The sequence below is a fragment of the Ambystoma mexicanum genome, chromosome 6p, assembly GCF_040938575.1.
Source record: "Ambystoma mexicanum isolate Mex_15411 chromosome 6p, UKY_AmexF1_1, whole genome shotgun sequence".
NCBI lineage: Eukaryota > Metazoa > Chordata > Amphibia > Caudata > Ambystomatidae > Ambystoma > Ambystoma mexicanum.
In genome coordinates, this window is record NC_090935.1 from 1473924468 (window position 1) to 1473949352 (window position 24885).

The following is a 24885-nucleotide window of genomic DNA, read 5'->3' on the forward strand; positions in this document are numbered from 1 at the left end:
GAGGGGGATAGGAGGGTTTTCCGTTCACGGCTCTATCTGCTGCGTGAGTATGTTACAGTGCAGTCCCCCTTTGGGATCGCAGGGCTTCTGACCTGCCTGCCCACCGTGTTGCAGCAGGCCGCGCACGGAGAGCGGGCAATGCCGTTTGGATCCTTTCGGCCACTATATCTCAGGTATCTGGAGTTGCGCGGGAGCCAGGTTCATTGCAGTGTTATCGGCTGCCATTAACGCTTCGCTGCTGCGCAATGCCGGCTCTGTTCACTACACCGCCACCTCCTCAGCTGCAGCCAGCACTTTTATCCTTACCACCGTTCTTCGTTCATTGCACTGCTTCCAGGCGCTGTCTTTCTGCTTACGAGCGACTGCACAGTTGCCTCGGATCCTCGGCTGCGGGTTGGCTGGTGCTCCGCCTTCTCTTTCACTCAGAGCCTCTTGGTACCATTTTGCTGGTTGCTCCCTGCTTCTGCCACAGTCCTATCAGCTGCGTATTCTCCTTCTCTCACCGCAAAAAAGCGTGTTACATGCTCTTCACAGGACGGCGAACAGTTGGGGATCACTGTCACTTCATTTAAGTTTCCTTTGCTGCACACAGGATCACTATATTGTGGATATCGCAGGAGAGCTCTCTGCTAACACATCTTCTCTACATGCCGGCTGGCCATGTTGGGCAATCTCAATGCTCCAACTTGAAGTAGCTGGAATCGATTTGAGGGATTCATGCTTTTGTCATGGTCAGCTTTATGTGGCTTGCTCCAGAGTTAGAAACAAACAGAATTTATTCACTCTAGCAATATTCAGGTAAGACTAGCACTATTGTCTACAAAGAAGCATTGGTTTAGGGATATTATTATACCAATGACGGCAGTAGGCAAAGGGGGCTGGCCGGTACAAATGAAACTCCCCATAACTAGTACAAGCACTCCGCTGGTGGAAAGCGTCTTCTCATCTAACGAAAGGAATGCCTCTGGTGGAACCGGAGTTCCAGAAGACGGTGGTGACGGATGCATCGTTGAGCGGATGGGGAGCTCATCTGGATACGTTGCAGGTACAAGGCCGGTGGTCGTTACAAGAGTCCTCCCTGCATATCAACCTGCTGGAACTGAGAGCAGTGCGATGGGCTCTAAAATCATTCCTTCCTCAGTTGAGGAACTCGGTGGTGCGTGTCATGACGGACAACACAACTACAATGTTTTACTTGAGGAAGCAAGGAGGGACACGGTCCAGGTCCCTGTCGACGGAGGCACAAAAAATCTGGCATTGGGCACTGCAACACAACATGCAAATCTTGGCGTTCCACCTGCCAGGCGTGAGAAATGTGGAGGCCGATGCCCTCAGCAGAGAACTGAACGATGTTCACGAATGGGTGCTGAACGACCGGCAAATACAACACGTATTCAAGAAGTGGGGACATCCCTCCATCGATCTGTTCGCGACGAGGGACAACAGGAAATGCCTGCAGTATGCAAGCAGATGGCCTCAGCAGGACTCTCTGGGGGATGCGTTCTCCTTTCCATGGACGAACAAATTCCTGTACGCATTCCCTCCATTTCCCCTTATCCGGAGGACGTTGCAATGGATCCTCAAGTACCCATGTCGGGTGATTCTGGTGGCCCCGTACTGGGCCAGACAGGTGTGGTTTTCAGACCTACTGCACCTAGCGGCGGCGGAACCGATGAGGTTCCAGAGGACCCCCAACCTTCTGCCTCGACAGGAGGGGGTTGTTTGGCATCACGACCCGGACAGCCTCAAATTGACGGCCTGACTTCGCTGAATTTGGTCAGCTAACGATTCCGGAGGAATGTCGGCGTATTCTGCAAGCGGCAAGAGCACCTTCCACAAACACCTCATACTCGTACAAATGGAGGAGGTTCTGTCAGTGGTGCTCGGATCAACCAGGTTTGGTTCCGCAGTCGATCAAGCCGGAACAGCTCCTTCCAAGTAGTGGGGGAACCGGTTTGCATGTCCAGGGGAGGCAGGAGGGCGCATGTGAATCCATGAAAGATACCAATGCTGGAGAAATGGAGTTACAGGTAAGAAACTATTCCCTTCTCCAGCATTGGATCTTTCATGGATTCACATGCTTAGAATAGATTACATAGCAGTACCATCCCTAAAAGAGGAGGCGTGCATGCAAACCCACATACTTCTCACAATGCCCGTTCCCTATGGTCGTGTACACATCATTAATCATTAGCATAGAAAAGCGGACAATATTGAAACACAATTGCAACAGGATCTAACCCCTCAGCCGGGGCTTACCTTATTGGAATAGGTGTCGAAGCACCGCCTGTCCCATCCGGGTATCTTCAGCATGTTGTTGCGACAGGCAGTAATGGCGGGTAAAAGTGTGTGTAGCCGCCCAGGTAGCCGCCATGCAGATGTCCCCCAGAGGGACTCCAGACCACAGCGCCGTCGACGATGCCGCCGCTCTAGTTGAATGAGCTCTTGGCCGTCGTAGAAGAGGCTTCCCTGCCTTGGAATGGCAGTACGAAATGGTAGATGACACCCATCTTGACAGTCCTTGCTTTGAAATGGATTTGCCTTTAGCACCCAACCCATAGGCCATGAACAGCTGCCTCGTTTCTCTGAAAGGTTGCGTGCGATGAAGATAGAACTTGAGAGCCCTTTTTACGTCCAGTGTGTGTAACGTACGCTCCGCTCCCGAGCATGGTTCTGGAAAAAACGTAGGTAAGACAATAGAGGAGTGTTTATGGAACACTGACGGAGCTTTCGGTATGAACTGTGGGTTAGTGGCTAGGACCACCTTGTTCTTGAAAAAACGTAAGTACGGTGGGTCTACCATTAGAGCTTGGATTTCTGAAATACGTCGGGCTGAAGTGATGGCGACCAGGAAGGCCAACTTCCACGACAAAAACTTTAGAGACGATGATGACATTGGTTCAAAAGGAGGTTTCATAAGAGACGCTAACACCAGATTGAGGCTCCACGCCGGAGGAAATTTCTTCTCTGGAGGAAAAACTCCAAAATAGACCCTTAAGGAAGTGCTTAATCAGGCGGTCGCTGAATAATGGTGTGGAATGTCGTTGACGTGTAAACCTGGAAATGGCAGCCAGGTGTACTTTTATCGACGATACCGATAGGCCCTTTTGAGCTAAGAACAGCAAGTATGGAAGGAGCTGTTCCGGCTTGATCGACTGCGGAACCAAACCTGGTTAATCCGAGCACCACTGACAGAACCTCCTCCATTTGTACGAGTATGAGGTGTTTGTGGAAGGTGCTCTTGCCGCTTGCAGAATACGCCGACATTCCTCCGGAATCGTTAGCTGACCAAATGCAGCGAAGTCAGGAGCCAGGCCGTCAATTTGAGGCTGTCCGGGTCGTGATGCCAAACAACCCCCTCCTGTCGAGACAGAAGGTTGGGGGTCCTCTGGAACCTCATTGGTTCCGCCGCCACTAGGTGCAGTAGGTCTGAAAACCACACCTGTCTGGCCCAGTACGGGGCCACCAGAATCACCCGACATGGGTACTTGAGGATCCATTGCAACGTCCTCCGGATAAGGGGAAATGGAGGGAATGCGTACAGGAATTTGTTCGTCCATGGAAAGGAGAACGCATCCCCCAGAGAGTCCTGCTGAGGCCATCTGCTTGCATACTGCAGGCATTTCCTGTTGTCCCTCGTCGCAAACAGATCGATGGAGGGATGACCCCACTTCTTGAATACGTGTTGTATTTGCTGGTCGTTCAGCACCCATTCGTGAACATCGTTCAGTTCTCTGCTGAGGGCATCGGCCTCCACATTTCTCATGCCTGGCAGGTGGAACGCCAAGATTTGCATGTTGTGTTGCAGTGCCCAATGCCAGATTTTTTGTGCCTCCGTCGACAGGGACCTGGACCGTGTCCCTCCTTGCTTCCTCAAGTAAAACATTGTAGTTGTGTTGTCCGTCATGACACTCACCACCGAGTTCCTCAACTGAGGAAGGAATGATTTTAGAGCCCATCGCACTGCTCTCAGTTCCAGCAGGTTGATATGCAGGGAGGACTCTTGTAACGACCACCGGCCTTGTACCTGCAACGTATCCAGATGAGCTCCCCATCCGCTCAACGATGCATCCGTCACCACCGTCTTCTGGAACTCCGGTTCCGCCAGAGGCATTCCTTTCGTTAGATGAGAAGACGCTTTCCACCAGCGGAGTGCTTGTACTAGTTGCTCGTCGACGACCAGTCTGTCGGACCAGCGACCTTGACTCTGCGCCCAACGGTCCGCTAGAAATTCCTGGCAAGGCCTCATAAACAGACGGCAGTTGTTTATCAATGGAATGCAGGATGACATAGTCCCTAGCAGGGACATGTATTTGCGCACCGATACCCTGGTACCGCATTGCCATTCCGACGCCTTGCTTTGTAATTTCTGTACTCTCTCGCTGGATGGTCTTACAAGGTTTGTTTGCGTATGAAACTCCGCTCCTAGAAAAACCAAAGTCCTCGAAGGCTCTAAGGAGGATTTGCTGAAGTTTATCGAGAAGCCCAGTTTCTGTAAGAGGGACAACGTGGCCCCCAGACTGTTTCGTGTTTGTTCCGTGGACGAACCTCTGACCAGCCAGTCGTCTAGATAGGGGTAGACGTGGTGACCTTCCTTTCTTAAATGGGCCGCTATAGGAGCCAGACACTTGGTGAACGTCCTGGGGGAGGACTTGAGACCGAACGGGAGGACCTTGAACTGGAAATGCTTTCGTCCGACGACGAACCTTAAATATCTCCTGTGTCGTGGACGTATTGGGTTGTGAAAATAGGCGTCTTGAAGGTCCAGCGACGACAGATAATCCTTGGGTTGCACCGACCTGATAACCTCCTGGAGCTTTAGCATTTTGAATTTTAAGTTCTTTAGCCATTTGTTGAGTACCCTCAGGTCGAGAATGGGCCTCCATTTTCCATTTGGCTTCTTGACAACGAAGAACCGGGAATAAACTCCGTTTCCTTCCTGTGCCACAGGAACCTTTTCTACCGCTCCATTTTTTAGCATAAGCTCCACCTCTTGTCGTAGGACCCGAAGGTGGGGCTGGGCCGAAAACACCGGCGGAAGACGTGGAGGCTTGTCTTTGAATTGAAGCGCATGACCCATGCGAATCGTGTCCAGAACCCATCGATCTGTGGTGATGCATTTCCATTGGTCGATATGATGAGAGACTCGGCCCCCCAGGACGTTCCGAAGGCCGTCATTGGTTGCCGGTTTGCTTGCCCTTCGTCGAAGAGGAACCCGAGCCACGTCTTCTGGAGGCTTGATAATCTCTACCTCTTTGTGCCGACTGGGATGCACGTCTGAAACCTTGTGAAGAGTACGAGGACCTGTTAAATCCACGGTCCCTAGAGGCTCCAAAGCGGGAGTTTCCAGAAGCACCCCTGAATGGGCGAAAGGAACGAAAATTTCTACCTGTCTGGAGGGCTCCCAGAGACCTAGCAGTATCCGTGTCTTCCTTCATCCCCTTCAAGGCTTCATCTACCTTTTCTCCGAACAGATGTTCTCCTTCACATGGCATGTCAAGGACTTTGTATTGGACTTCGGGACGGAAAGTAGTACATTTGAGCCACGCTTGTCGACGAAGTACTACGCCATGATTGATCTGTTTGAAACCAGACTCTGCTAGGTCAACTGCAATATTAATTGCGTGGTTCGAAGCCTCTTCGCCATCTCGTACAAGTAACATGGCTGCTTTTCGGTGTTCTTCTGGCAGATGTTCTAGGATAGGGGCTAGTTTGTGCCACATTTCTCTATCGTATCTTGATACGATAGCCAAAGAATTGGCTGCCCTTACCGTCGTCGCGCCAACTGAGAGCACCTTTTTTCCAAAGGCGTCCTGCCTCCTGGCCTCGCTTTCTGGTGGGGTCGAACATTTTTGCTGTACTCTGGCCTTCCTAGCCGCTGCCGCCGACACCACAGAGTCTGACAGAGGTTGTGCCGTTAGACATTTTGGAGTGGACTCCGGGGCTTTAAACTTTTTCTCAATACGCCCCTTGATAGCCGGCTCCGAGAACGGATGGCGCATCGTCTTGAGGCCTTCTTGCCACACGTGGTCCAGAATTGGGATGGCAAAAACCGATTTCCTCCTTTGACCCATATGATCAAAGAGAAAACAGTCTTTCTTTTGTTCCTGAGGAATCAAGCCGAACTCGGAACACGCCTTTCCCATCATGGCGTGGAAGGCTCCCACATCATCCGGAGGAGACGGTTGTGCCTGGCTCCTCGTAGACTCTACCTCCACATCCGAATTCCATGTTGGGTCTCTCGACGGTGACAGGGAAATGTCTGACCCTGAGTCACCCTGGATAGAATCAGACTCCGATAGCTCACCCTCCTCCTGCGCTCGAGGACGATCCTTCACCACCTGGGAGGCCGATGGGCTTTTGGTCGTCGAGCGGGCTGTTTGAGCTTGTTCGTCGACGGAAGGTACAGGAAATAGCGACGATGAGGTCCCAGGTTGAAGGATCTGCGTATCCAGACGCTGTAGGAGCTTCTGCAGCGTATTAAGCACATCCAGAGACAAGACCGTCTGGGGGGTCAGCAACGTCGAGGATAGAGGGACCATACCCCCACTCGCCGTCGTCGTCGTCGAAGTGGAAGGCCGTAAGCCCAAATCCGACGGCTGTAAAACCATGCCACATTCCCCTTCCGCCGACAGCGCCGACAAGGCCGTGTCCGGCTGCAGTAAGACTTCAGGTGGGACCGGGTCGTAGACCTCTGGTTGCCAAGCCATAGACTGAGTCGCCGTCGACAAAGGAATCCCCACCGCTGCAGCCTGAACAGTAATAGGCATCGTCAACGACACCGGTGTCGACGAGCAAGTAGCTAGCGCCGAGACTTTAGACTTGGAAGCCGATTTCGATGCCGATTTCTCGGCTCCCGGAAGACCTATGACGGTCCCCTGAGGAGGATTTTGACATCGCTTGCCTCACCGTCTTAGATAATGAGGAGGAGGAGGACTTTTTGTGTGATGAGGAAGACCCAACATGCTTCCCCATATGCTTGTCATCAGGGAGGTTGTCGACCGGCCGTACCTTCTTCGAGGGAGGTTCCGACTTGCTCCTGGAGGCCGTTGAGCCAACTTCTGATGCCGGATAGGCACCCGCTCCATCGTTAAGCCAGTCGACCAACCTTCTTTTTCTGTCTTTAAGGGTTTTTTGGGAGAAACCCTGGCATATCTCACATGTATCCGCCGTGTGGTGCGGGTGGAGACAGTAGATACAATCCATGTGGGCATCACCTTCATAGACTTTTTTGAGTCCACATGTCGCACAAGGGCGAAATAACGCTTTTCCGGACATAATTCTCCAGAATATAACGTCGCCGAAGCGAAAGAAAAAACAACCTAATTTCTACTAGTAGTAACCACGAGGATCCCACTACTTTGAAAGACGGTTGAAATCTGAGGGAGCGCGGGGGAGGGGCCTGTATTTATATCATGGCGTCCTGACGCCGCGGGCACGCATGATACAAAACGAGGCAGATAGGACGCATAAGCGTCGAAAAAGTTTTCCTACGGGAAAGGGTCTATATAATGTACCGGGGATTCCCAGCCTGACGACGGGGAATATTCTAAGCATGTGAATCCATGAAAGATCCAATGCTGGAGAAATGGAGTTACAGGTAAGAAACTATTCCCTTCTCAAACACGATAGTAGTCAGAAGGGCCTACCGGGACAAATCAAACTCACCATAAGGAACAGCGTGTGGTCACCTCTATGCATTGTTATTTGGGTAACGCAAACAGCCATGTAACATCATCATTTATATTCGTTCATTGAATTAACTTCAAACCAGGACTGAAGAATGATATGATATGATATGGCATTTGTAACGCGCCTATACACAAGTGTTTCAAGGAGCGATGAGGCAGGGAGGGGGGAACAGAGGGAAGACAGACAACGATCCTACTAGGCCAGGTGTCATTCAGATCGCGCAAGTGCATGGGTAGGGGGAAGGGGAAAAGTGCATGGGGAAAAGGGAGCGGGGAAAAGTGCAGTACAGGGAAGAATAATAGATAAATAATACGGCAAGCTGGTGGCAAGTGCAAGGTAAGTGCAGACAAGTGCTGGGAAGGGGGCTGTAGGGATACAGAGACAGTCCTGCAGTGCTGGGGTTGCCAGGGAGGCAGTGCAAGTGAAGAGGGGCTGGGCCAAGGACCGAGATCGGTGAGAGTGGCCCAGTTGCAGATTCAGTGCAGTTTCAGTTCAAGAATTAGCAGGGGAGAGAAAGCAGAAGCAAAGAGGAAGGTTTTGAGGTGCTTCCGGAACCGGAGATGGTTCTCCACAAGTTTCAGGGAGGCAGGAAGGCTGTTCCAGAGGGAGGCCCCTGCCACAGAGAGAGATCTACCCCCGACTCGTTGCTTGGAGAAGCGGCTGACCCTGAGGGAGTTGGAGGCGGATGAGCGAAGAGCTCGAGAAGGAAGATATTTAGGAAGAGAGAGTTGAAGGTATTTAGGCCCTGGGAGGCCTTGTGGACAATGCAGAGGGTTTTGAACTTAATCCTCGCAGCCACTGGGAGCCAGTGTAGAGATTTCAGTCCTGGAGAGATACGGTCCCTGGGCTTGAGGCCAAGGACAAGTCTCGCAGTCCAGTTCTGGATAAATAGTAGTTCTGGCAAAGCACGGGTACACCTGTTAGTATATATATATATATATATATATATATATACATATATATATATATATATATATATATATATATATATATGACAAAGCTTTATTTCAGTTCTTGAATGGACATTAGCCACAGTAATATATATTACAATCCAGAATATAAGGATAGGAGAACTGTTACTGGGTTAGTCACATTTGCCAAACTGGATTGCTTTGAGTCTGCTGGCACTTGCTCACAACTAATAGAAGGTGCAGCTCTCACTATGAAAGTTGTTTATTTCGGCACTCTATGCATTGGCCAAGTTGATGATTCTGTTCGGGTGGGTTGCTCAGGGGTGTGCTGCAGCTACCAACTAAGGGGTCGGCATTCTGATTTTGATTTCATTGCTGCATAACAAGATGCTGCCTAGTTCTATCCATGGTAGCATAGGCAACACTTGACAACAGTGCTAGATGGATACATTCACACACTAAAGCTCCCACAAATCCGACAACCAATAACAGTCCAACAAGACAGCTGATGTGGGGAGTATAGGTGAGCCACTGTTGCTCATTAACACCCATTTGGCAAAGAGGGTGGGAAAACTAAAGAGCATCATTAATGGTATTGGCCATAAAATGGAAGTTCTAACATGTAAGGTTGAATTATTTACCCATCAAATAAGATACAAATGACAGGACGCTTTAATGAGGTCGAACACAGGATGGGTGCTTTGGAGGACTCAATTACAGGTATATAGGCTTAAGTTGCCATCCTGAAGCGGAAGTTTAGATCTCTGAGGGTAAAAACAAGGATTTTGAAGGTCCTCCAGAAGAAACAATGTTTGTATAGTAGAACTTCTAGAATCATACCAAATAGGGAATTTGGAAACATTCCTTGAGCATTCTTTTAACGATATCCTTACCAATATGCCATTATCTCCCTATGTTCTGGTTGAGAGAGCACATTGTTCACCAAGTCAAAGTCTAGCTGCGTGTTAACCTCCCTGCCCTTCAATTACCCATATCCTTAGTTCGAGAGATCGGGACACTCTCCTCACAGTGGTTCGAGTGAAGGGAAACCTGTGTAAAAATGCAAATATAACTCTCTTTCCTGAATTCACAGCAAGCAAGCAGGAAGCCAGTCGTAGAAGCAATCACTCAGAAGTTGATGGATGAAATAAACCATGCTTTATCCATCCATATTGAAAGGAATGCATAAGGAGCAATCATACTGTTTTGATGAGCCGCAAGAGATGATGGACTTTGCAAGAGCGGTCACTGGACACTGGCAGCGGGTGAGACAACCCAGGTGATTCATCTTGCCATCAGGACTAAGAGAGCCACTTGGCGTGGATGGTGCCTAACTACTAGGTTCCTCTACACAACTCCTCGCACACTGCTATTCCCTTTTTCTCCTCTTCATGATGCAGGTCGTATGACTGCATCGTGGGTTACTGCTGGCATGCAAATGTGCCCCCTGAACGCCACAAGCACATGCATCAGTCATTGCCTAACAGAAACATTAATTAACATGTCCTTGATGGAGACTACCATGAATGGTCAATTGATTGCGTCTCAAAGTGGTAGGGATGGTCATCACTGTTTTATGTAATGGGTTGGCATGATTGAGATAGGGAGAGTTGCAACCATGAGTTTGAATGTGCTGACCTATTTTATTAGGTATCTGGGTATCTTTTCTGAACATACAACGCTTACTTGGTCTGATAATGTTCTATACACCTGCAAATTCAAATGCTTGTGCATTGTCCCACAACAGCATGTGGTTTCGTCAAGTTTCTACTTGATTACGTTACTCGCGACCTGTCAAAAGGGCGTGGTATTGACTCGAACCTGCAGTAGTGGATTGCTGTTGTGCATCCAAGTCAATTTATCCCAGCTACCGCTAAGTGGACATTTGGCACAGCAGTGAATAGCGGAGCCCCAGTGGTGGACGGGAGTGGGCGTGACTGGAGAAGGTATCAAGAACCGGGTTTTGGACTTGGAATCATTCAATTGCACAGGAACGCCTCAGCATTTTGAGAGGAGAAGGCTCCATTCACCGTGATAGAACAGTTGGTTGTCAATCCTTATCAGCGAGATTTGCAGACATTGGACCGCGGAAAGCGCACAGTCACAGGATATTGGTGCTTATTGAGACAGGACCCGCTGGCACAAAGGTACGTGGGAAGATAGCCTCTAATTGGTGATTTCACCATTGAGGTAGAGCAATCAGTGGATGTGGGGTCATATGTTTGTGGATGCAGTTTGAGGTGCGCCACCTATAATAATAAGGGGACAGAGGGAACGATTGCTCGAACAGTAAATTGGCAAAGGGTTTGGAGCAGCATGCGCGGGCGACACACCTGGGAAGAAGTGTTATTACCCTTGTGACACTTATGGCATGGTAAATACTTGATAACAACGGCATACTGAGAGGAGGCAACCAACGCTGTTGGACAACATAGGATTATTCCTATGCTTAAGGCTACTAACTGCAGCATAAAAGGACCTACCACTACCTCAGAGCAGTTTGGCAGGCTATTGTTGAAGACTTTTACGCTACCAGGTTGGTAACCACAGATAAGGTAATCAAGCCCTGCAGTCAGACTCTTCATAAAAATATGCATCTGATTACCAGGTTGGTCTACTTATTATATTCCAGACTTAGCGCACAAGAGATAATTCCCATGAATATCTTGGCGGATGGGTTATAGATCTGGATCAATAAGCACAGGAACTGTGTGACCGAAAGACCCTAGACCTATTACTTGGCAGGTCTTCATAGGACTCGAAAACCATTTGTCTTGTAAGTGGGGCATGTTTTGGACGAGCATCCTGTAAGTAGAGAGGCTAACAATTAGCATTATCTAAATTGTCAAAAGGGAAAAGAGTGAGCCCCCAGCGAAATAATAAGTGACGACAGATCTTCTTCGCAATGTCCAGGAACAGGCCAAAAGAATCAGTGAAGGGAGCTCCCACCCCTAAGCCTCAAAAGAAAAAACAACAGTAAGGGGCTATCTCGGAACTATGGCGCAAAGAGGGAGAAGAAGCGCCCACAGACGAAAGTCAGTTAAAGTCCCAACAACCGGGCCCAGTATCAACATCGAAAAAACCACAGCAAGACTCACCTACTGAAATAATAAAACAATGTTTCCATGACTTTAAAGACCAAATGACGGAAACGCTCCAAGCACAATTTTCCCTTATAAGAACTGGGTTAGCTCAATCACTACAGGCAGTGAAAAAGGATGTCACTGATTAAGCTGAGCGTATAGACACTAAAGAGACAGCGATCCAAGAATTCTCGGAAGATACATGTAAAATAGATCTCTTGACTTATCAGTGAGCATCAGCGACGCAAAACATTGAAATACAAATTGAAGTCTAGAAAATAGATCAAGGAGATCCAACATTCGGATGAAATTATTATCGGAAACGATTGAGGACCGGGATCTCAAATCAACAATGCAACAGGTGTTCGCTAATGTACACGGGGGAGATTTTCCGATTGATCGGATTCACAGAGTGGGCCCGAAGCATAAATATCCAGTAGCAAGACCCCATGACGGAATTGCAGCGATGCAAGGGTATGGACAGAAAGAGGCAATATTAATAGCAGCTCGCGACAAGACATTGTGAGAGGAATTCCAAGGAAGAGTTGACAAACTAAGATATCCACGGTCACGGAAAGGGTAAAGGTGAAAATATTGTATCATGTGTCATAATTATTTGGAATGGGGAAGCGGAAACAAGAACTGTAAGCAAGGAGATGGTGGGAAGAAAGCGGATGTAATGTTTGGCGCTTGGAATCGAAGGGTGTGGAGTATAGATAGACTCACACAAATGATCTCTGCTTGGATAGTGGGGCACAACCTCCACAGCGCAATGCTTGGCAGGAAGGGGAATAGGTTGTGCATGACGAGGGAAAATCTTGGGATGGGGGTAAGTTGGAGAGGGTAAATAGGGTTTGGGGTTATTATGTTGGGGCGCAAAAGTTGCAGAGGGTTAGGAGATTTAGGAGATTTAGTCTGGAGAGGGGAGGAGTGGGATGGGCTGGTCAGCTAACAAGAGTAAGAATGGTGTACTATCGTTCAGATGGGAGGAATGAAAACTTTACAAGTCCTGTCCTTGAATATTAGGGGCCTGAATTCCCCAGTCAAAAGACGTAAAGTTGAGTCGTTCTTGAAAAGGGAGAAACCTAACATAGTGGTGTTTCAGGAGACACATGTGTGAAGGGGAGATGCAAATAAGCTTCAATTATGTGGGCACTCACACATTGTTCAATCTATTGATAAGGGAAAGAAAGGGGGGGTTTAATAGCTTTCAAAAGTTGGGTAGGTCAGGCCATATTGGCACAAGAAAAAGATAAAGAGGGTAGATACCTATTTGTAAGAATATAGTTGGGCAGTATGCGCTACACGATTGCAACGTTATATGCTCCAAATATGGGGTAAGATGTGTTTTTACAACGAGTAATAGGCAAACTAGATAGAATGGTTGGCAGAGAGACAAATTATTCTCACAGGGTATTTTGATATGTAATGGGATCCTCACTTCGATAGGAGCAAGGTAACTCAGGCATTACAACGACCACCACGCAAAAACGAAAACATCTATGGCTGATATATCGTTAGTTGATGCTTGGAAAGAAACTTAGAGTAGGGATAAGGGGTATACATTTTATACATCAGTACATCAGATATTCTCAAGTAGCGATTATGTGTTGGTCTCGGTATCACTGATGGGCCGAAAACAACAGATAGAAACAGACCCGATAACTTTATCCGATCATGCACCATTGAAATTAATAATCACACACGGAAAAGAAGAGTCAGGGATATGGTGATGGAAATTCCCAGAGTACAAAATCAAAGATCAGGTAATGAGAGAAGAGATTCGGGAAAATATTAAAAAATATTTTGATATGAATAGGGCTCAGGAAACACCCTATAAGTGGGTTTGGGATGCGTTTAAAGCGACCATAAGGGTCGAATTTATTGCAAGAAAAGCTCAAAGGGAAAAAGTATTACGACCAGCCCAATGGGAGCTGGAGACCCAAATAAAAATAGTTATGAAGGAAATGGCAACAAATCGAGGGGTATGAATTTCTGAGAAAGTACAGGTATCTTCGAGGCCAATTAGATTTACTACAAACAAGGCATGCAGAGAGGGCCCTATAATATTTAAGGCAACATTACTATATTAAAGCTATCAAGGTCGTTTCTTTGTTGGCACGTCAGCTACGAATGAAGGACGAAGCTAGAATTATTCATACTATTAAATCAGTGCAAGAGAAAGTCAGCTCTTCCACTAGGCACATAATAGATGCCTTTACAGAGTATTATTCTACATTATATACCACGGACGGTCCTAATCCTGAAGTTCAAACAGTGTATTTGGAACAATACTGGTTAAATAAATTAGAATTAGCTGACACTGAGGAGTTGGAGGGCCAAATAACACCAGAGAAAGTGTGAGAAGTAATAAAGTCATTGCCTCTCCACAAGGCACTCGGACCAGATGATTTTAAGGCAATATTTTATAAAATGAACATTGAAGACTTAATCCTGGTGTTGACTTCATTATTTAACTCTTTTAGGGGAGAAGGTGTCATTACGCCTTCAATGGAAGAAGCAAAGGTGGTGCTCTTCCCAAATCTGGGGAAGGATGGGACCCAATGTGGTTCCTACCAACCTATATCTCTCATCAATATTGATGCTAAACTATATACTAAAATACTAGCAACTAGAATGGGAAGACTAGTGCCGTTACTGATAATCCCTGATCAATCTGGGTTCGTGATGAACAGACAAACTTTCGACAACACTAGACGGGTGGCCTATTTGATAGAAAAAATAAATAAGGCAGAACTATCAGCAGGGGTAATAACACTTGATGCTGAGAAGGCATTCGTCCACGCCGAATGGTCTTTTTTATTCTTAACAATGGAACATATGGGATTTGGCCCAGGGTTCTTGTAAATGGTAAAAGCAAATGATCAAATCCCGAGATTGTGATTAGCTTTCAATGAGAATCTCTCCAATGAGATTAGCGTTACGAGAGGAACCAAACAGGGTTGCCCGTTATCTCTGATACTATATGCATTACATCTCGAGCCATTATTATCTAAAATTAGAGAAGAGGAGAAAATCAAAGGGATTCAATTAGTGGGAGAAGATCATAAAGTCATGGCCTTGGCAGATGATTTATTGTTGACGTTAGGGGATACATCGTCTTCACTATCAGCTTTAACAGCAGAGATGACAATATTTGGTGAAGTAGCAGGCCTAAGAATTAATATGCAAAAATCAATAATCATGAAGTTTCAGGAGGGGTAAATAGTAGATCAGAGGGCATCCCACCACAGTAAATTTATAGCAACAAAACATGGTATGCGATACCTGAGCATACAATTATCAGACTCCTTCGAGTCAATGTATAGAGTAAACTATCTTCCTCTCCTGTTATCAGTCAAACATTGGCTTACAGAACAAAACATTTTGACAATATCATGGATGGGAAGAATCAATGTAATTAAAATGATTATTCTTCCGAAGCTGTTGTACTTTTTCCACGCTTTGCCGATTTTGGTCCCTGTGAGAATCAGGACAGTAGTCGAGGTTGATGGTGAGAGAACTTTATTAAACACAGCTTAATGTTCTGTGTTAACAACTAAGGTTGGGTTCCCGGTAGTCCCACAGTTACTTCACAAGTGCCTGGGAGCTCAGACCCAGATAGGCCCACCAGTTGCTTCCACTCTCCTCTCCTTCTCCCTGCAAAAAGCAACAACACTGCCATTAGGCCAGTCCCTTTTATACCCGGTCCTAGGAGGGAAAAAGGGCCAATCAGGGACACTTTCCCTCCCCCATTCTGATTGGTAGAGCCTCAAGGAGCCCTCCCTCTAGAAATAGAGCTGCCCTCTGCCTTCCTCCTCCCTTCCTTCTGTTGATTGGTTCCAGCTCTACCTCCACGTTTCCAGCCCTCCCCCTGCCTCCGTTGCACTTGAGCAGTGCTTGATGTGCGTTTTCCCCATAGGCCCTGCCCCCCCAACATGGTGCTTCATTGTATGCCTGCCTCGTGTGAGGTCCTGCGTCGGCAGCCTCTTCAGGTAATGAGGGGGTTCTATTGTATACACCCTTGCCCTCGCTCTCCCACGTATAATGATTTCCACCAACGCTGAGCGGTCGGCCTGAGCCTGGCTCTTGGTTCCCCAAGCTCTGTTGCCGCTCAACGCCGGAGGCTGAGGTGTCAGGCACCTCCCCTGTGTCCCGTGACTGTGCCGACCGCGGCAGAGCAGGCGCTGCTTGTTCCGCCATTCCCCGAGCGCCCTGCATCAGGCCCGGTCCAGCTCCCTTGGGGTCCTCTCTCCTACTTTCATCCTCACAGTCCCATTGAAATTCTTTAAGGAACTTAATAAGATTTTGAGGGCATATATTTGGCAGGGCAAGAAACCAAGAGTTGCCTAGAAGGTATTAATAACTTCAGTACAAAAAGGAGGAATGGGGGTACCTCATTTTCAGATCTACTATCAAGCAGCCAAATTGTGGATTATTAGGGAACGGTTTAAAAGGGACTTCGAGAAAATGTGGGTTCGAATGGACAAAGCAGTAGTGGGCAAACCCCTTTCATTAAGTATAATGGTGCCAAAAACAGGATTGTCCTGTTAATATGTATAGAAGTAAAATAACAGCGTTGTTGGCCCAGATGTGATAAGGGATCTGTCATCTTTCGAGACGTATATTATTACCAATACTGGAGACAGGCATATGGTGGGGGAACTATATAGGATATTAAGAGAGAACTTGTGTCGAACACAGTGAGAATTTGTGGGGGAAGGACATTGGTATCGCACTGTCAGAGATTCAGTGGCTGGAGGTTTGGAAGGGAATCCCAAAATAGATGCGGGCAATTCAAATACAGGAAATGTGGGTAAAAGTGATGTTTCAATGGCACTTAACGCCCAAGAAGTTGCACAAGTTCTATAAAAATATTTCAGATGAATGTTGGAGGTAATGCAAAGAAAAGGGAACTTGGGCACATATTTAGTGGGATTGCCAGAAAATTAAAACCCTTCTGGGGAAAAGTGAACAAAGCTATGCATGAGATATTTCGCGTCCAGATACTAAGAGGCATAGGTAAATCGATGTTGGGTATGGGGGATGTTTTGGCGATATTAAATGAAAAGAAACAAAAGAAAGCTTACATGATATTGTCGGTGGCTGCATTCTCACTAACAGCACAAGAATTGAAGCAATGCGAGGCCCCATCGGAACAGAAGTGGTTAACAAAAATGGGGCATTTTGTCTCTCTAGAGTGGGTCACTTACGCCGTGCAAGGGGAACAGAAGAACTTAAAAAAGGATTGAGAGTTTGTTTTAGACTTTCTGCATAAAGACTTTTGTAAGAGTTGGTGTCAGCAAAGGATACAGATCTTGGACTTATTTAATTAAAGTGTATACCATATGGATTGTCAAATAGTATGTACAAGGATGTAGCTGTCCACAAGTGGGCAGGCAGGAGATTAGGTAGGAAGGGGGTTTGAGGTGTTGGGGGGTTTTGGGGAGGGGTAGGGAGAGAGTATTTTTCAGTTGTTTAATTTTGAGGTTTCTGTGAACTGAAAATAATGATAAAAGTATGATATAAAAAATATATAAATTGAGCCAAGCAGATGCCCTTTGAGGATATTGAACAAAGCCTCCCCTTTTCCCTTTTAGTAAGATGTTTTTCTAAAGTGGTAGAGCCAGTAAATTGGACAGGATTCAGACTGAAGAACTTTGTTTTGGACTTTAAATCCTACCGTAGATTTTGTTTTGTTAGGAAGGGAACTTCCCTCATAGCGATAGAACTAGTTAGGTGTTTTGACCCTTTTATTTTGAATAAAACCTCTTTAGAATTAACTCCATTTGTCCTAGTGCTTCTTCTGGTTCACCACAGATCCCAATAGTACGTTCTTCCTGGTGAAATGGCACCTATTCTGCATGACTTGACTGTACACCTCCTGAATGATAGGCGGTAGGAATTCTTACTCTCCTTGCTTCCATCCCTGGCCTCTTTCTTTGAGTGTGAGGTCCTCATTGGTGGCAACTTCAATCTGGTCCCTGACCGTACAGTGGATAAGACACTTCCCCCTTCCCCATCAGACTTAAAAAATGCTATCACCCTGGCGAGAGTCTTGTGGGGACTGGTCCTGATTGAGATTTAGAGATTCCTACATGGCGAGCAGAGAGATTACACACTTCTCTCATGTTCATAGAGGATTTGCTTGGATCATTTTCCTCCTGTTCTCAGCCTTGTTGATCCAATTTGTAGATGGCGTATTTGGCTATTGGCCCAAATTTGTAGTTGGCTATTGGCCCGAAATTGTCATCAGATCATGCTACAGTTACTGCTTCTGTTAGAATTAACTGATCAACTCTCCCGTCCTCCTGGGAATGGAAATTAAATGATCCCCTTCACCAAGACCATTATATGATTTCCTCCACCAAGACATTGTTACTCGAGGTGAAATAACAAGGGTAATGGATAATTCTTTATTGGAGAACACCAAGTGCGGAACCCCCGAAAGGGTGGTTTGGGATGCTATGAAAGATGTGTAGTTGGGCAAGTTGCCAATTTTAGTGCTAAGAGAAGAGCTAAGGAGCACTGGGAAACCCTGATTCGTGAACAGAAGCTTATACATTCACCATCAGGATCTCTGAAAGCTTATAGGGAAGCAAGATTAGCCAGGTATGATATCATATGATATGATATATGATATGGCATTTATAACGCGCCTATACACAGGTGTTTCAAGGCGCGACAAGACAAGGGAGGGGGAACAGAGGGAAGTCAGAGACAACGATCCTACTAGGCCAGGTGTCATTCAGATCGCACACGTGCATGGGAAGGGGGAAGGGGAAAGTGCGGGGGTAAGGGAAGGGGACAGTGCAGTACATGGGATAATAGAATAAATAAATAATAAGTAAAAGTACGGCCAGCTTGTGGCAAGTGCAAGGGTAAGTGCAGACATCAAGTGCTGGTAGTGGAACTGTAGGGATACAGAAAACATTCCCAAGTGCGGGGGTTGCCAGGAAGGCAGTGCAAGTGTGCGACTGGCTGGGGAGGGGACCTGTGCCCGAGATCAAAGGGTGGCCAGGTAACCAGTGTAGTTTCAGCCAGGAAAGTGAGCAGGGGAGAGGAGGAGAGAAATCAGAAGCAAAGAGAAAGGTTTTGAGGTGCTTCCGGAACCAGAGATGATTCTCCTCAAGTTTCTGGGAGGCAGGGAAGCTGTTCCAGAGGGAGGCCCCAGCCGAAGCAATAGATCTACCACCAACTCTTTGCTTGGAGAAGCGACTGACCCTGAGGGAGTTGGTGGCGGATGAGCGAAGAGCTTGAGAAGGAAGATATTTAGTAAAAGAGAGTTGAAGGTATTGAGGCCCCAGGCCCAGATGGCCTTGTGGACAATGCAGAGGGTTTTTAACTTAATCCTCGCAGCCACTGGGAGCCAGTGCAGAGATTTCAGTCATGGAGACATACGATCCCTGAGCTTGAGGCCAAGGACAAGTCTTGCAGTCCTTTTCTGGATGAGTTAGAAGCAGTAAGATTTAGAAAGAGGCTGTTGCAATAGTCTAGCCTAGAGAGAACCAGAGCTCTGGAGACAGTGAGATTCTGAGGGACAGAGAGGAAAGGAAGAATACCTCTTCAGCTGTTAGTGTGACTTCTTAGAGACTTCAGAGATGTGAGGAGAGAAGGAGCGTGTGGAGTCAAAATGACCCCAAGGTTTTTAGCCTCACAGGAGGGAGTAGGAAGAGGGCCAAGAGAGTCCGGTCAGAGACTGACAGGAAAGGAGAGAGAGGGTGTGCCGATGAGGAGAATCTCTGTCTTACTGGCATTAAGGCAGAGATCATTGGTGGCACACCACTCATGGATGGCGGACAGACAGTCAGAGAGGAGAGAGGGAGAAGAGGTGGCTGAAGGTAGCCTGAAAATGAGCTGAGTGTCATCCGCATAGCACTGGAAGTTGGGGCAAAGCGCAGCAATGCGGTGGGCAAGAAGTGGCAGGTATTGGTAGGTATTGGTTGAACAGCCAGTGAGAGAGGTTAGACCCCTGGGGAACACTACAGGTAGATATAGTGATAAAGGAGAGGAAGGACCCAAGTTGAACCTGGGAGGGTCGATCAGAGAGGAAAGAAGTCAGCCACGCCAGGGCCTGACTAGTGATACCCAGGTTATCACGGAGACGGTTGAGCAGGATTGCATGGTTGACCGTGTCAAAGGCAGAAGAGAGATCAAGTAAGTTGAGAACATAGGGGGTGTTGGAGTCATGGTTGGAGAGCAGGTCTTCATGGATTTTCAGGAGAGCAGTTTCTGTGCTTCTGGCAGCTCTGAAGCCAGACTGATGATCATGGAGACAACTGTCACGATGCCTGCCCCCAGACATCCGGAACAGATCTATCTATCCAGGGAATAGGCATCCACAAAGAACCAGGAATTCCTGAAACCCCGTCTAGGGGCTATATGGGTTCAGTCCTGGCGCCGTAGGCATCCTGCTCATATTGCCATCTTTGAATTGTGCAGGTCATCCTGCAAAGAACTCACGTACAGGCCATCATGAGGCCATGAAGGGACTACTTTCCTTTAGGAACTATTTTACTAGTTGGGTGTGGTACTGGAACTCTTTACCTGGGAACTACTTTTTTGATGCTATTTAAACCACGCCCGAAGAGCAGCACACGCTTTGCGTTATTCTGCATCTCAGCAGCGTAACCCTCACCGTGTCTGCAGTCCAGTATTCAGTCTATAGCTACACCCGTTTGCGTCCGGAGCCGATCCTAGAGAAAAGGAAAGAAGAAGAGAAGGTTAGAACAGGAAGATTCCCAAATGGTCATCATCTTCTCCTGGAGCAGCCGCACCTGTGAGAAAGGGAAAAAACATTTGAAACAACCGCATCGCATTGCCAGCAGCAGCGCCGCGCCATACTCACCTATCACTAGAGCATCTTCACGACCCAGCGCAGTGCCTGTTGAATCGCCGCTCGCAATATCAGCATCTGAAAAAACAAGAACAAACAAAAGGTGAGCGGGGTTCCGCCAAAGGCATTCACTTACTTACCGCAAGATACTTACTTGGCATATTACCGCTCAAGGCAGCGCTGGTCACCATTCTACGCTCGACATTTTCGCAAAGGAACCGCTCCTGCAACGAAGTTAGAGAACTATTGGTTAATCGCACTTGGAACAATATTACATGCTAAACAGTGCTTGGTGCAAACTGACTCTTACCAAGGCGCTACCTTCATCCATCAAGGCAAACTCGCTTCTTGGACCACGCTCCTTGGGGAAAGGTATGAAAGGAGCATGAGTGAATTAACAGACATTTGAACTCTAAAAGAACTATACATTTGGTTTATGTTAAGACGGATTTCTGAACTCTGTCCTGGAGGGGCAGAGGTTCAGAAGGCCAGCCTAGTTTCTTGGAACAGGGTAACCTCTGGACAAGCCAGACCAATCAGGGTAGCGATGGCGGCGGTCAAGACTAGGTCTCAAGAGGGGTAAGGGTGACTGAAAGCCCGCAATGAGCACACAAAGCAAGGACACTTACAAATTACTCCAAGCAGGTGTTATATTAAAAATATATACACGTTTATTACAAGGCCTTTGTAACATTAATCGTAGCGAGAAATCACAATAAAACTCAAGTAAACCAACACATACCAAACCAATACAATATATATACAAATACAAACAAGTCTAACGAGTTAGACGCACAAAATGTGTAGACCACCTAGATGGGGAGGAAAACAGGCAGTGCAAATAATAATTAGACCCAGTCCGCCTTCAGAGGCACCTAACTAAAAGGAAGTCCAAGCCCTACGAAGAGTGGAGCCTTGTGCTCAAAAGTACCTGCACACGCTGGTGCCAACGGGTAAAAAGGGGAGTCTCTTCGAGGGAATCAGCCAGTTTAGTTCGGTGAACAAATGAAGATGAACAGAGCTCTGCGACTTAAGCGCAGCCTCCACTGAGGGCAGAAGCAGAGCGCGAGTACGGAAAGGCGTGCTGTTGACACAAAAGGGAAAAGCTATGAGCTCCTGCAGGAGGGCGACCAGTTCCTAGCTATGCTACTCACCGGTCCACGATGCAAGCAGACCCAGGCTTCTCCGCGTCCGTTTCAGTGCTGGCAGGTTCAGATAGGAGCAGGGGACGTCTCGTCATCGTGTAGATTCCGCAGCAGCAGAAGTTGAGTTGGGGACGTCCCAAACGCAGTGAACCCGCACAGTTTGTTACCACAGCAGGGCAACGGACCGGCCGTGTGTATTCCAGCCAAATGTACACTCCTCACTTCAGACCTGAGAATGCCAAGTGTACGAATCGTGTGAGAGTGACAAGGACTCGTAATACAACACAACCTGACGGCGGTTACAGAGCAAGACTCCTGGGTAGGCTGGTCAGTCTGCTGGATGGCCCAGAGACACTTCCGAAGGCTTACGTGCAGGAGATGGTGAAGATGCCGAGAATAGTTGTTACCACTATTCCAAGGGTCGAAGTACCAGTACAGGCCTTCTCGTTTGATCCGAGGTAGAAAGGGTTTCACAAAGCGACAGCAGTGCAGAGGAGCAGTCCTTCAGCGAGTCACCAGCGATTCCTCGGTTCAGCCTCGTGGTTGCAGGATACTTGGCTCCTGTATTCCTTTGTTCGTGAGAACTCAGGAGATCGACATGGTAGTGGCGTTTCCAGCCCCCTCTTATCCATGGTTCCCTTCGCGCCAAAACGGAGGGGACCCAATGGGAGATCCGCTCATAAAACACTCACACCATCTGTGGACCTCATCACGGACCACGGGGGTCCCAGGCATTCACACCACCCTAGACTCTCTGGCGCCCAGGATGTGTATTGGGACCAGACATCCCAGCCCCCATCCTGGAGGCACACACCAGGCCTGTAGAAGCCCGCAAAAGCATCTGTGTTTTGCGGGAAAGTACATGCCCAAATAAGGAAGACCCCGGGTCGGCTCGACCTGGGGGAGGTGAAGGGGGCAAGACAGTCAGCAGACAGGACAAAGAGCCTGGTGGTCTGGCCATTTTGGGAGCCAGGCCACCATTTTGGGCTAAGCGCGAGAAACGCGCTTAAAACGCCAAAAGGATCTCAAAAACACAAGAAACGATAGCTGCCACCAATCCCGTCCGTGATTCACTTGCACCGTTCATTTACAATCCAAAGAGAGTATTTAGGGCCTGTAGAAGACTAGAGACCCAAGAGAGCAGTAACTTAGTTTACAGTGCCCTCTTGTGCCATGTTGCGCGAAAGCTGCAACATGATAAAGAAACTACGGAAAACAACGTTTCCCGGTACTGACTGTCTTAAGGGCATGTCAGTTTCCCCGTAAGAATGGAGCGAAAGCCCAGAGGAGTGCGGTGAAAACAACAGCAAAAAGTTTAGGGGTTGCCACGTGGAAGGAAAATTACCCACAATTAAGAAATCTTTCCTAACACTCGCCCCTCCCAGACTATGGACAGGGGGAACTAATCCACCCCTGGATGAGTCTCGTGTTCAGGTCGGTTAAACATTCTGGACAACCCATCAGCATTGTTATGTTGGGCACCTGGCCTATGCTCAATAGTGAAGTCGAAGCCTTGTAGACTTATGGACCACCTAAGCAACTTTGGATTCTCTCCCTTCATGTTCATTAGCCACTTTAAGGGCTTTTGGTCAGTTTGCACAGTGAAGTGGGTCCCATAGAGGTAGGGCCTCAGCTTCCGTAGGGCCCACACAACAGAGTAACATTCTTTCTCCACTGTGGACCATCTGAGCTCTCTGTCCTTAAGCTGGCGACTAATAAAACCAATAGGGTGTTCCTTAACCTTCTCATCTACTTGTGATAGTACAGCTCCTATCCCAGTGTCAGAGGCGTCCGTCTGCACAATAAAAGGTCTTTGATAATCAGGGGCCCTGAGGACAGGGGCGTGGCACAAGGAGTCTTTTAAGCCATTGAAGGCCTTCTCACACTCGTCGGTCCAAGTTACCTTCTTGGGTTTCTTCGGAGTGGTGAGGGCAGTCAGAGGGGCAGCTATGGTGCCATAGTCTGCCATGAAGTTGCGGTAATACCCCGTGAGTCCTAAGAAGGCTCTCACTTGGGTCTGTGTAGTGGGGGTAGGCCAGTCTTGTACTGCTTGTACTTTACTGGGAAGAGGCTGTATCCTCCCTCCACCTACTTCATGTCCAAGGTAAACCACTGAGCCATGTCCAATCTGGCATTTACTAGCCTTTATGGTCAAGTGTGCTTTCTGAAGAGCCTGGAGCACAATCCCGAGGTGTTTCACATGGTCTTCCCAGGTGGCACTGAAAACTGCTATATCGTCCAGATATGCAAGACAGAATTCGTCCAACCCCTTCAACACATGATTCACAAGCCTCTGGAAAGTGGCAGGTGCATTTTTCAACCCGAACGGCATTACCCTGAATTGGTAAAGGCCGTCTGGAGTAGAAAATGCGGTCTTCTCCTTGGCATGTTCTGCTAAAGCTATTTGCCAATAGCCAGCAATGAGGTCAAACGTGTTGAGGTACTTGAAGGCACCCAAAGTATCCACCAGCTTATCTGTTCGAGGCAAGGGGTGTGCATCTGTTTTGGTGACAGCATTCAGAGCCCTGTAATCCACGCAGAACCTAAATTCAGAAGTGCCTGCCTTTGGAACCAAAACCACAGGGCTGGACCAAGGACTACTAGAGGGTTCAATCTCCCCAAGGTCTAACATCTTGTTGACCTCGGTCTTAATGTAAGACCGTACTTTGTCTGACATCCTGTATCCCCTACTTTTGGTAGGTACACTGTCTCCTGTGTCTATGTTATGTTTGCACCAAGGTGTCAAACCAGGCGACTGTGAAAACAGGGTCGAAAACTGCCTAAGCAAACTTTTCACCTCAGCCTGCTGATTAGAAGTCAGGTGAGGGGCCCATCGGACACCCTCAAAGGAGCTATCTGACAGACTGCTTGGGAACAGGTCGGGGAGAGGTTCAGACTCCTCTTCCTCAACATCTGAAGCCAGTAGCAGTGCTGCGATTTCGACTCTTGGGACGAAAGCCTTCAGCCTATTTACGTGGAACACATTTGGAGCCTGTCCAGGCCTTCCAAGGTCCACTAAATAGTTAGCCTCACCCAGGGGCTCCACCACTGTGTAAGGGCCTGACCATTTGTCCTGTAAAGCTCGAGGCCTTATGGGATTCATGATCAGGACTTGCTGACCAGGTGTAAAGTTGATGAGGGAAGCTTTCTGGTCGTACCAATGTTTCACCAGCGCTTGTCCTGCCTTCGATTTATCACTAGCCAAGCCCATCAGAAGT

The 24885-nt window shown here is 47.8% G+C and overlaps 1 protein-coding gene across 1 annotated transcript in view; it reads left to right on the forward strand.

The window, feature by feature from the left end:
• The window catches only part of LOC138510558 (serine/threonine-protein kinase MRCK beta-like), a 2015755-nt gene that overhangs the window by 694051 nt on the left and 1296819 nt on the right, over positions 1 to 24885 (forward strand). The gene's annotated exons all lie outside the window — the stretch shown is intronic.